This window comes from Chinchilla lanigera, unplaced genomic scaffold (assembly GCF_000276665.1).
Source record: "Chinchilla lanigera isolate Chin_1 unplaced genomic scaffold, ChiLan1.0 scaffold00206, whole genome shotgun sequence".
Lineage (NCBI taxonomy): Eukaryota > Metazoa > Chordata > Mammalia > Rodentia > Chinchillidae > Chinchilla > Chinchilla lanigera.
This window is the reverse complement of record NW_004955607.1, coordinates 51480-65243: the sequence shown is the minus strand read 5'-3', so window position 1 is coordinate 65243 and position 13764 is coordinate 51480. Positions and strand designations below refer to the sequence as shown.

At 43.9% G+C, this 13764-nt stretch overlaps 1 pseudogene; it reads right to left on the bottom strand.

Annotated features, from left to right (window-relative positions):
• The window catches only part of LOC102004542, an 88058-nt pseudogene that overhangs the window by 27926 nt on the left and 46368 nt on the right, over window positions 1–13764 (bottom strand).

Sequence of the window (13764 nt, the reverse complement as noted above, 5' to 3'; positions counted from 1 at the left end):
GCTCAGTGGCAAAAGCGCCTGCCTGGCAAGCGCAAGGTTGTGAGTTCGGTTCCCGGTACCGGAGAAAAACCAAAAAAAAAAAAAAAAAAAAAAGAGTAAGGTGTTATTTATCATTTCTTATTGTCTCTCATTTCATTTGCCAATTGAATCTGACATTTGCATCACACACTTTCAAAGGTACACTCTGAGTAAGTTTTAAAAATATAAAACTAAAATATGGAAGAAAGTATAAGAAAGTGACTTTCTGATCTAAAAGTAAGGAAATCTTCAGAAATAAAATTTTAGGGGCTGGGGATTTAGCTCAGTGGCAAAAGCGCCTGCCTGGTAAGCGCAAGGTCGTGAGTTCGGTTCCCGGTACCAGAAAACAAAAACAAAAACAAAAAATAATAATAAAAAAATAAAATAAAATTTTAAAGCCACCAATGTTAAAATGACAATGAAAAAAAATTTAAAACTAATAGTATTTCTGTTCAGCAAATAAAATAATTGATGCAATTAACATACAGATGGGAAAATCACAAGGTATACTGATTCTCTACAAGTGATAATGAAATACCACCACCAACAACAACAAAAAGAACTCTTACCAGGTGTGGTGGTGCATGCCTGTAATCCCAGCACTTGGGAGGTTGAGGCAGGAGAATCACCACAATGTCAAGGTCAGTCTGGGCTGCATAGTGAGTTTAAGGCCAGTCTAAATTATATAGCAAGACCCTCTCTCAAACTTCCCTCCCAAAAAAAATCCTTATTACAATATGAGAATACGACATAAGCAGATAATTTATAGAGGGGCTTACACAGGAAATAAAAAAATGAATGCATAAAAACAGAGTGATTTAAAAAAAAGAGGGATAAAAGACAGAATAAGTAAAAGCAACAAGTAAATCGGTGGAGACGTAGCTGTGACGGGGCTGCCCAAGATCGCATTCTCAGCTGGCAGTGTTGTGGTGGGGACAGGATGCCGGGGAACCGGAACAGGCCCTGCGCCGGCAAAGGGGACAAGGGCCAGGGGATGCCTCTGGGCCGAAGACCAGGAGGACTGTCAGGTCCCCGAGCCGGCCTCCCCGCCCAACTACAAAAGAAAAACTCCCGGCAGGTGCACAGCGTAACAGGAAACGTGTAGGAGCCCCCCGTCAACTACACTGACGGCTGATTCAGCGAAAAACCACAAGAGATGCGCTGTGCCCGCCGCCCTTCGGCCCCCACCAACGCCCGTTTATCAGCGAGCACCAGACCCTAAATTTTCAAAACTTCATCCCCGCGTCAGGGATGCCCTCCTCCCCTAGCTAAATTCTCCTATAAAACTCACCCTCGCCCCTTGCTCGGGGCCAACATCCTTTTCGCCCTTGACCCATCCGCACTTGGATTGCAATAAAATCCTCGCTTGTTGCTTAAACTTAGCCTGCTTCGATAGTCTCAACTGTGCCTCGGTTTACCCTAAAAAGGACCTTACGATCTGGAGCTTAGCAGGAAGTCTCTAGTTGATCATAGCCGGTTCAGGCCACCTCCGTCCAGACCTCGCCCGGACTCCACCCCATCCCGGAGCTCTCGTCCCACAACGTCACCATTGCGCGGCTTGAGGGTCTCCCAGGGTCCTCTCGCACAGCCCGCAGCGAACAGCAGTCACAGAAAACGCAGCCTGGCCAGCTGCCACTTTCCCGGCAATGCGTCCGTGCGCTCAGGGGCCAAGACACCGGAAGGGCCCGCCTACCTCGGCCCACCTGATTGGACAGTTCGTGCAGCCCGCCCCTTCCACGCCGATTGGCTCCTGCTCCGTTGCCTTTCTCGGGAGACAAGAGTGACAAGAGAAGCAAACCCCTACCTGCTTGACGCGAACACAAATGCAGGATTGAAACCTACAGACTTCTGGACAGCGCTCTTCCTCATGATGTCGGTGATTACATTTACGTAATTCTGGCTTTTCAGAGCTGCCCCTGTTTTCTTAGTAGCCTCTGAGCTTTTCTCAAAATTTAATGGGCTTCTTGATCGGGCCGAGACCGCACAGAACCAGACCGGACCTTCTGACACGAGCGGAGTCTGCATTGGGCGGGAGAGCGACTCGGCGCCTGCCCCGCGGACCAGGACAGCCCCGAGCTGAGCAAAGCCTGGCGTTTGTAAGCCATTTTCCGCGGAGGGTGTCCGGGGGCCAGAACAGCCGAGCAGGGTGTGTCCGTGGGTCAGGACAGCCCGAGCGAGGTGGGTCGTTCGTCAGAGTTGGACGTGTGGTTCTGCCAAGGCGGGTGAGGGCGGGGTTGGCTTTTGTCAAGGAGAACCGGAGGGGAACAGGTGAAGAGGAAGGAGTTTTTATTGTCGAGAGTTTAAGTCCCCCGCGGGGTGGGCGTGGGGGGGTTGCCTTACGAGTTATCAGTTCTATTTGTAAAGAATTTCAAATGTTGTTGATAATTTAAAAGCTAAGCTTTTCACACACATAGAGTATTTCTTTGCCTGTCATGCAGGAGATAGCCAACCTACATTCTATTTTTCTCTAGTGTAATCACCTATTCTTGTTCTTTCATATTCTGCCTCACTAGATGAAGCTTTTATTCTGTACAAATCACCCTATCCTAGGTCAGAGCCTCAGGGGCTGCTGTCCTCAAGAGAGTAGAGACAGAGGGACCCCGTGGAGGGTTAAAAGACCCGAGCCCCTTTTAGAGGGTAGAAAATGCAGGTTCTGTGTGGCTATGAGGAGCAGGCAGTTTCCAAGCAGCTTTGTGGGTTAGAATTTTAGGGAACAACGGAGGTTAAGAGAGAAGGAAGGGGTCCCGAATAGGTTGCCGAGGACCCTGTCTTTTCTAGGGATTTTATGGAGCAAAACCACAAGGTGAGGCGGGTCCAAGGTGGGAGACGGGAAATCGCAAGGTAGGCATGAGGCGGAACAAAATTATGGACAACCAATAAGATTACAAGTATAATTGCTGGGTAAAATTGATTAAATCTGGATAAAATGGGGAAGCAAGTCATGTAGCAAGCAGGCATGAATACAGAACAGGAACTTTTCCTGTAGGCTATTGGGTAAGTGGCTCTTCCTGACTTCCTCAGGGTGATAGATACCTGTTTAGAAAGTCAGTCCCTGAGGTTTATCCTTAGGGAGGTAAGTGGGTGCATTTGTTTCATCTTTTGCCTTGAAGTCTGGCGCATATCAGAGGTGCTTCTCTCTGGTACAGCTGCGAGGCATCTCCTCTTCCGCACTGGGTCCTTGGAGGACCTGTTTCTGTCTGATTGCCTATATTTCTAACTGTTGCATACAACAATGGTCTCGTGATACTCCAAGGAAAGGCCAAACAAAGGAGTGTGACCTCTAAAGGAAATGATAGTGCCATCTCTTTATTCTGAAATGTGTACAGCCGAGCAGGGTGTGTCCGTGGGTCAGGACAGCCCGAGCGAGGTGGGTTGTTCGAGGTGGGTTGTTCGTCAGAGTTGAACGTGTGGTTCTGCCAAGGCGGGTGAGGGCGGGGATTATCTTCTAATTACTAAAACGTTTGGTATCTACCCATTTGTACTAGCTACACCCTTGGTTCTTGCTCAATAAAAGGTGACAGAGATGGGTAATCTGGGCTGCAGTCTAAGAGGCCGTAAGCCCCCTGATCCCAGACTTTTGCCTCTCTTGTTTTTCTTATCTCTTTTACTTTTCTTTTTATCTGTGGGCACCTCATTCTTGGGACCTGTCACCATGATTAGAACAACAAATGGCAATCAGTAACACAAGTACAGCCAGACCCCAGGACACCTGGGTGTCCACAGTGCAAGGCAGGATGGAGAATCATCCCCTCTCCTACCAGATGCCTGAGCAGGCTTCAGGCTCATGGGATATTGTGGTGGATTAACTAATGGTCAACTAGGAATGCCCAGCTGAACTGAGTCAGCATGAGTCTGGGTATGGAAGGTACACCTGAAGATTTTTGCCAAAATAACATAAGAGAAGAACAAGTGGGAAAGATTGCATGCTATTGGTTTTCCTGGAGAAGCTTGCAATGGCTGGTTTTCTTGATATGAACTCTCAGTTGTTCTCATCTTCATCAGAGCTCAGATCCTTGCTGTCACTGGGGATGGCTGATGTTTTCTTCAGGGGAGGTCTGGTCTTTGCCTTGAATGGGATTTCCTGACTCCAGTGCAGATCCCTCAGCCTTGTGGCTCAGATCCTTCATCCAGCTGGCACAGACTTTCTAGCTTCTACTACTGGACTTTAGGTCATCCTGGTGCAGATCTTTGATATGGACTTGCCATTGACATATTGCTGTGGGCTCTGGGCCTTCAGCTTGACTCATGTGGGACATCACCATGGGATCCTGGCCCTTGGCTAGATTCTTCAGGTCTCTAGCAGAGGGACAGATCTCCTGCACTCCTCTGCATTTGACTTTTTGAGTGAATATTATAAAACAGTCGTATAAATTTTGTGTCCTGTAGTAAATCTACTCCCTTGCAAAACCCTAACTACAACAGGTACATTCACCAGTGAATTCGGTGAACTGCACTGAAGGACCTGGCAGTGGGGAAGTCAGTGAGCAGTGGCCATGCACTGGCCTGAGGAAGCCATCCTGCAGCTTGGCCAGCTGCTCCTTGAACTCTTGGTTCTGATGGTGGTGGTGTTGCTCTGCAGGTGCTCAAGAATATTCCTCTGCTCCTCTGTTTGTCTGGCCCATAGCTCAGGGTGGTACTCCAGCTGCAATAGCTGCTCCTCCTTCTTCTGATTCTGGTGATCCAGGCTCTGGTTGTCTTGCAGCTAGGCTTGCAGCTGTCCTGCTACATACTCAAATTCCTTGTACAGCTGTAGTTTCCCACAGAGGACGCTACTTGGGGCTCTGGTGTCAAGGACACTTCAATAAAAGCCTAGACCTCTGGCTTCTCAGCAAGCTCCTCTCAGTGTTTAGTCCCCAGTTCAGGCCCCTTGCCCCAAATATTGGCTTATTGACTAACAACTTCTAACACCCAAATGATGGCCAGTCTTGAAGCTACTTTCCAATATGGTTCTTGTGGGGTGGTGGCAGTGGGTGCACCATAGGGACACTGAGGCTCAGAGAGATGACAAAATTTCCCACCTCCTGACAGACCCCTTTCCCTTTGCTACAGAGCCCTTGAATCCACCCCTCTCCTTGGAGCACTGTAAGTGCCATGTGCAACCTAGGGACCCAAGCCTATTCCCAGGTCACCCTTGTTCCTGCTCACCTCCTGGCTCCTCAGTTCAGCCAAGCTGCTCTCCAGGTCCTGTACCTTCTTGGAAATGTGCTACTGCTCCTTACTCAACATGAACACCTGCCCAAAGCACAGAGGACAGTGGAGAAAGGGAGGAAGGGGCTGGCAATCTCAGTCATATCTATCACCCTATTGCCTTGGAATCCTTCCCCTCTATCCATTTGGACCTCAGTCTGGGATACCTTACACATGAGACTGTTGATCTAGGTCCAAGAGAATGTCCCTAGGGATGGAGATACAGAGTTGGAGAATAGGTGGCTGGAGGAGGAAGAGGCTCATGGGCACTGGCCTGCTCTGAACCCTTAGAGTGGGGACTGCTGCCCCAGTAGGAGACACTTACTTGGTTTTATCAGTGAGCTTGGTGCCACTGGGAGCATCACAGTCCCAGGGGTAGCATGAGCCAAGTTCACCTCCACAAACTTTCCTTTTTGCAGACCTCATGGAAAAGCCTCATCCTGGCCTCCCCATTGCAGTCTCTTGGAAAACACATAGCTCTAGAGGCAAAGTTGCCTGAAAAGAAAAGACTCTGTAGAGGGCACAGTCCTTTGGGAAGGAGGATGGGGCAGGTATACAGAGAGCAGACCAAAAGGAAAAGGCATAAACCTGAAGTGAAGGAATAACACTAGGTGACACATGTCATCAGCACAAGGTGGTACAGAAGCAGTCTTTGGTTGTCTGTCACAGAAGAGAGTGGATTTAATATAGCCATAAAGGAATAAAGTTGTCTAAGTACCATGGACACAAAGGAACAGGGCGTATAGGACGGTGTTGCTGCAGTCAGAGGGATAGACACTAGGAATGTGGACAAGGCTTGCCCAGGCTCCCAGCAACATAGCAGCATTTCAGATGGCCAGAGCTCAAAGCAGGGGCTTATGGCCTCTTTCCTGAATGCCTGATGACCTTGTTTCCCCTGGGGCTCAACAAAAGACTATCCAGACTGTATCTCAGGCACCCACAGTAGGCAGAAGGAAGAAGTGCCTAAGTCAGGGAGCATTGTTCTTCCAGAGAGCCACTCTTTGCTGCAATGGCCCTGATCATTTCCATTTGAAAACCGGACTCCACAGTAAGGGATCATCGTAAAACAAGGGATGTAGCTAAAATCAAGCTTGAAAGATTTTGAAGACCGGTGAGAAAGTGATGTTTCTGATGTCACTTGTAGTGGATTAACTAATAGTCAACTTGTAACACCCAGATGAACTGAATCAGTGTGGTGCTGGGTGTGGAAGGTCCACCTAAGGATTGTTGCCAACAGCATAAAAGGAGAACTGGAGTGGAAGATGGTGGCATTGTTGATTCTCGTGTAGAAACTTGCTATGCTGGCCTTCCTAATATCAGTTCAGCTGTTCTCATCATCAGAGGATCTTATGACCTTTCTGTCACTAAGGATGGCTGTGATTCTTTTCAGGGAGCTCTGGTCCATACCTTGAGTGTCACTTCCTAGCTCCAGTGAAGATCCCTCAGGCTTCTGGCACAGATCCTTCATCCTGCTGGTGCAAACTTTCTAGCTTCCACCACTGACCTTTGGGCCTTCCCAACGCAGATCCTTGATACAGACTCTCATGAGACATTGCTGTGGGCTCTCAGCCTCCATTTGGACTTGTGGAGAACATTGCCACAGGCCCTAGGTCTTCAGCTGGACTCGTGCAGGACACTGCTGTGGGATCTAGGCCCTCAGCTAGATTGTTTGAGTCTCTAGTATGTGGACAGATCTCCTATACTCTTTTGCATTTGACTTTTTAGGAGAATATTATAAAGCAATCCTATAAATTATATATCCTGTATTTAATCTTTTCCCTTATAAACACTCACTACAACATCACCCAGTAAGCTAATGTCAAAGTGGACTGATAACGCAATCTCTCCTAATCCTGGTACCTGGGGCTCTCCTCACACAACCTGGGTTTCTTTCAGAAAGCCTGAGCATAAGTGGCTGTTGTCACTGGCCTGACAGTGACAATAAGCAAAAATGGCCTGGGCTTAGAAATCAAATACCAGCTACAATTTATAGAATGTTTGCTCCACCCCAGGTCCTGGTGAATGGACAGAAGAATATTTCATTTAAATTTCACAAGTGTACATAAAATCACCCCAAAATTTTTTGGCAATGCTGAGGATCAAGCCCAGGGCTTGACACAGACTTCTCAAGCACCCTCTCATTGAGCCAAAACACACTGGCCCTCAAATGCAGAATTAACCAGTACCTGACACTTTTCTCATCTTGACCATGACTCTCTATTTCCATATGATCTTCCATCCTCATGGTGTATCCAGTGGGTCTGGGATTACCAACCCACCTTCACACTTTCCCAGGCTTGTCTCTCTCTCCAATGGAGAAAGAGGAAGAAGAATCAAATGAAAGTAAGCTTATTGCAGCAAAGCAAAAGTAAATTCATTGCAGAAGGAAGCTGTACAAAGCCACTCCAAGGAATGGAGGCCCCAGAGTTGGGTAACAAGTGGATATAGGGTGGCAGTCCTATCTTTACGGGTTAGGGTCCATCTCCACCCATGCAGAGGGTCTACACTTAATTGGTTAATGGGCTCATTGCTAAGAGTACAAGGTCATACAATGCTTCAGGGTAATTACAACACACAGTTAAAGAACAGTTCAGGTTGTTCAAACCACAAAAGGTGAGGGAAGCAGGTTTGAGAGTCAACCCAAAGTTATTTCCTCATTGGGTGGTCAGCTTTTTGTTTCAGAAGTAAAACCACAAGATTACGTGCAGTTATCCATAGAGGTTACTTTTCTCCTCCGCTCTGAAAGGGCCCATGTCCCTACTCTATCCCTATCTAAGGTCCCAACTTTTCCTACACCTCTGGGATGGCCTGGAGTAGCCATTGGAGTACCAGCACCTCACCTACCTGGCAGCCCTTACCTAGGGTAAGCCTGAAAAGAAGGCCTTGGCCCCCAGGAGTTGGGGGGCCATGTGACCAGAAAGATAGCAGGCCTGATAGGAGGTCATGGTGAAGCTTCAGGTGAGCGAGTCTGTCCTACCAGCTCAGAGAGGGTGGGCAGGGCAGGTGGCCACAGAGCTCTGACACTGCTGATCTGGTTCAGAGATGTTTCATGGTGATCAGTATAGAGAAAGTGGAACTCAGGCAGTGGGTGTACCAGATGGAACTTTGCTGTCTCTAGCTTTCTGGGGACAAAGATGTCATTGGTGATATTACAAACTGTTGTTTTTGTAATTCAGTCTGAGTGAGGCAGGCAGAGTCCAGTAACTTGCTTTTCCACAGATGTGAGTTGAGTATCTAAATGGTATTTGAGGGCCAGATATTGAACAATGATTTCAGCAGCATGGGAATATTTGACTCTAAGATCACCTCAAAAAATAATTTGCAAATAGAACATTTAGTTTGTATATTTTGCTTTGAATGACTTTACTTGAACATATATTTTGGCAGATAATGTTTTATTTGGTATATAGATAGGTTGGTTCATAATTCTTTTAATTTCTTCACTTCACTTATAATTTATTTTATTATAAATAGAAAATAAACATCTGAATCAGATGACTTATGTTTTCAATCTGTTTGTGTCCAAAAGCATGTATAATCATGGCTTTTATCAATGAGCATCTTTCTATTAAGTGAGGCTGGAATAGACAAAGATGAATAGACTTTTTCATAGTCAGCCACTATTAGTTTCACACAGAATTTCAAGATGAACAGAAACACTTTAAAACAACAGTTATTCTTGGTGTGTGTACAATATTTGTGTTTACAGGGGCAGTTATTTGAGAGACAAGGTAACTGTATTCTAGCTTCAGTCATATAAAATTTGTCTATAACTTTATTATTGTGATTCATAAAATTTTTTTCTTCTGTCTTCTTCATGCAATAGGTTATAAAGTTCCAATGAGTCTGTGTCTAAGAAGTATTAAAATAGGGAACATTTCATTACTGAGATGAAGTTTTTCTGACTAGCCTTCATTACTTCTCTCCAGATCTTTTCTTTTATTCCCTCAGAGTTTCATTACTTCAGAGGTCACAAGAAGTCAACAGCTTTTCAATTGTTTCTAGTTAATCTAAACATATTTCAGGCTTCCTGCCAGGAGAGAAAATTGTTAGCCTTTCATCAGTACTTCTTCTGCAGAGCAGGAACATTAAAAATGATATGGGGTTTCAAACCAAGGGATAGGAATCTGGGTCACCATTACCCAGCCACTGAGGGAACATGAACTGGTGTCCTGTGCCCGTGCTTATTGTGGTGCCCACGTTAGTCTGGGTCACCATTACCCAGCTGCTAGGGGAGCATGAACTGATGCCCCATGCCCTGTGGTTATTGTGGGGCACACCTTAGTCTGGGTCATCATCAGCCAGCAGCCGAGGGAACTTACACTGACACACTGCACTCTATGGACATTGTAAGTTGTGCCTGAGTTCAGGGTGCCATTCCCCAGCCACCAGGGGAACTCAAACTGGTGCCCCATACCCCTTGGTTATTGCAGGTTGTGCCATAAGTTAGTCTGGGTCACCATTACCCAGCTGCCAGGGGAACTCAGACTGGTGCCCTGCACTTCACAGACATTGTGGATCATGCCTGAAGCCCCGGAAGCCCCAGGAGCCCTTAGTCATCTGCCTGGGGAACTCAGACAGGTGTTCCAAGTCCTGCTGACATTGTTTTGTCTAAAGCCCTGAAGAAACAGGTACACCCCATCAGCTGGCTGAGGACCCTGATCCAGCACCACATGTTCCACTGACATTGTGAGCCAGGCTGAGGTCCAGAGTGCCCTCAGTCAATTGCCTGGGGACCCTGGTCATGAAGGCCAGTGCTCTGTTGCCATCAGGGCACTCATATAAGCTGGGCATTCCAGAAACTGCCTGGGGATCTTGGACCTGTGGGACACCTCCTGCTGCCATCGTGGGGCAAGCCTGACAACCAGGGAATCTAGAGGCCCTAGAGACTTTCCACTGAGCTGCCTGGGGAGGGTAAGGCCCAGCAGTTCACCTCTGACATCCACAATGACAAGAAGAAGGACCAAAATGCAATCTCAGAACTTCATCCCAATCAGAACAAGTCCAGGAGACAGCAACATAAGAGAACTTGGAAGTCACACACCTGAAATCTCTGAAATGATCACAACTGAAGTAAAGAAACAACTCCATAAGGGCACAGAAGAAATCAGATCAGAAATAATCTTTCAGGTAAAAAATGAAATGAGAACAATGAAAGACTTGTTCAGCACATCTAAAGAGGACATACATAAAAAAATAGAGGAGCATAGAAAAATAATGGAAACATTAACTGAACAATATAGGAAAGAGCTAGAATGCATGAAACACATTCATTCAGATATCCAGGAAATCAAAACCTCCATTGAAAGCTGGCAAAACGGCTTGAATGAAGCCAAAGATAGACTTTCAGATCTTGAAGAGAGCATTGCAGCTAACGATCGTGAAAGGAAATATCTCTTAAAAATTACAAGGAACCACGAAATAACAATTCAACAGCTGCAAGACGATGCAAAGAGAAACAATGTAAGACTAATAGGCATCAAGGACACAGCAGGAGTCAACACAAATGACATAAGAAGACTATTTGCAGAAGTAATAGCAGAAAATTTCCCAAGTATGGAAAAAGAATCTGCCATGCAGGTAAGTGAGGCATATACAACTCCAACAAGCCATAGACAAAATAAAACTACATCCATACATATAATAATCAAGATCCCAGAAATCCAGCAGAAAGATAGACTATTAAAAGCTGTTAGAGAAAAGGAAAGCCTATCAGAATCATTGCAGATCTCTCAACACAAACCAACAAATCAAGAAGAGCTTGGAGTGAAGTATTCCAGGTCCTGAAACAAAATAACTTCCAACCCAGACTATTGTATTCTGCAAAACTACCCTTCAAATTTAGTGGAGAAATAAAATACTTCAAAGACAAAGAAAAACTGAAGAACTTCATGAGCACCAAACCAGCCCTACAAAGACCACTAAAAGATATCCTAGAAAGAGATAAAAATGACTGCAATTTCAAGAAAAACAATAGAAAGGAACCACCTAGCAGAGAAAGCAATTAAACAGAGAGTAAAAGTAGGAAACCAACAGCAAGTCAACAACATGATAAAGACAAGCCAATACACAACATTTATAACCATTAATGTAAATGGCCTAAATTCACCAATCAAAAGAAGCAGAGTGGCAGAGTGGATTAAGAAACAAAATCCAACAATATGCTGTGTATAAGAAACACATTTAACTTGAAAGGAAATCCATAGACTGAAAGTCAAAAGTTGGAAAACAATTCTCCATGCAACAGGAACCCAGAGAAAAGCAGGGGTAGCTTTTCTGATTGCAGACAATGTGAACTTCAAACCCAGAACAATCAAAAAGATAAAGAAGGTCACTACACACTGGTTAGGGGAAAACTTCATGAGGAAGAGTTAACAATCATAAATATGTATATACCCAATATGGAGGCACCCAAATATATAAGACAAACCTTAATAGACATGAAAAACCAAATAACTAATCACACTATTGTAATGGGGGACCTTAACACCCCACTAACACAAAGAGATAGGTCAACTGGACAAAAAAACCAATGAAGAAATAACAGAACTGAATAAAACTTCTGAACAAATGAACTTAGTAGACATTTACAGAGTGTTCCACCCCACAACATCAAAATACACATTCTTCTCAGCTGCACATGGGATGTTCTCTAAAACAGACTACATACTAGCCCATAGAACATGCTTAACTAAGTGCAAAGGAATTGAAATTATCCCATGCATACTATCTCACCATACTGCAATGAAATTGGACATTAATGACAAAAGGAACCACAAAAACTCCATGAACACATGGATGTTAAATAACAGCATCCTGAACAACCAAGGGGTCACAAATGAAATTAAACAGTATCTACAAACATATGAAAATGTAAATACAACTTACTGAAATCTGTGGGATGCACTGAAAGCAGTCCTCAGAGGGGAGTTTATAGCAGTGAGCTCACAAATGAGGAAAACAGAATGAGAACAAATAAATAGCCTAATGCTGCACCTCACACTTTTAGAAAAAGAACAAGTCAAGCTGAAAGCCCAAAGAAGGGAGGAAATTATAAAGATAAGGGTGGAAATTAATGCAATTGAAACAAAGAAAACACTACAAAGAATTAAGGAATCAAAGACTTGGTTTTTTAAAAGAATAAATAAAATTGATAAACCCCTGGCTGACCTTATCAAAAAAGGAAAGAAAAAGCTCAACTTATGCAATAAGAAATAAAAAGGGTGAAATCACTACAGATCCTATAGAAATTCAGAAGAGCATCAATACTTACTTTGAAAATCTTTACTCCTATAGGATGAAAAATACAGAAGGAATGGACAGATTCATAGATAAGTACGAATTACCAAAGTAAAATCAAGAAGAAATAAAAATCCTGACTAACCCAATATCAATTATTGAAATTGGAAATGTGATTAAAAACCTACCAACAAAGAAAAACCCAGGTCATGATGGATTCACAGCTGAATTCTACAAGAAATTCAAAGAAGATTTAATGCCAATTCTTCTCAAACTCTTCAATGAAATTGAAAAGGAAGCAACTTTCCCCAACACATTTCTGGAGGAAAGTATTATACTGATACCAAAACCAGAGAAAGATCCAACCAAGAAAGAGAACTGTAGACCAATCTCACTAATGAACATAGATGCAAAGATACTTAATAAAATATTAGCCAACAGAATGCAGCTAATCATCAAGAAAATTATATACCATGACCAAGCGAGATTCATCCCAGGGATGCAGGGATGGTTCAGTATATGCAAATCAATTAATGTAATACACCATATCAGTAGAGCCAAAGACAAAAACCACATGATCATCTCAGTAGATGCAGAAAAAGCTTTTGACAAAGTCAAGCATACATTTGTGATGAAAACCCTACAGAAAGTAGGGATAGAAGGTCTTTACCTCAATCTGATCAGTCATCTATGACAAACCAAAAACCAACATCATACTAAGTGGACCAAAACTGAAAGCTTTCACTTTAAAATCAGGAACAAGACAAGGATGCCCACTGTCACCACTCATATTCAACATAGTTCTGGAAATAGTAGCCAAAGCAATTAGACAAGAAAGAGATATAAAAGGAATAAGGATAGGAAAGGAAGAAGTGAAGTTATCATTATTCACAGATGACATGATACTCTACATGGAAGACCCACCAAAACCACCAAAAGACTCCTAGAATTAATCAACAAATTCAGTAGCATAGCTGGATACAAAGTTAATACTAAAAAATTGATAGCATTCTTATACACAAACAAAAAACACATTGAGAGAGAAATTAAGGAAAGCATACCTTTCACAATAGCAACCAAAAAATTGAAATACTTAGGGATCTATCTAACAAAAGAAGTGAAAGATCTTTACAGTGAAAATTACTATACTCTGAAAAAGGAGATTGAATAAGATTTCAGAAAATGGAAAGATATCCTTGCTCATGGATTGGAAGAACCAACATTGTGAAAATGGCCATACTCCCAAAATTCTTGTACAGATTCAACACAATCCCAATTAAAATACCTTTAGCATACCTCATAGATCTACATAAAACATTC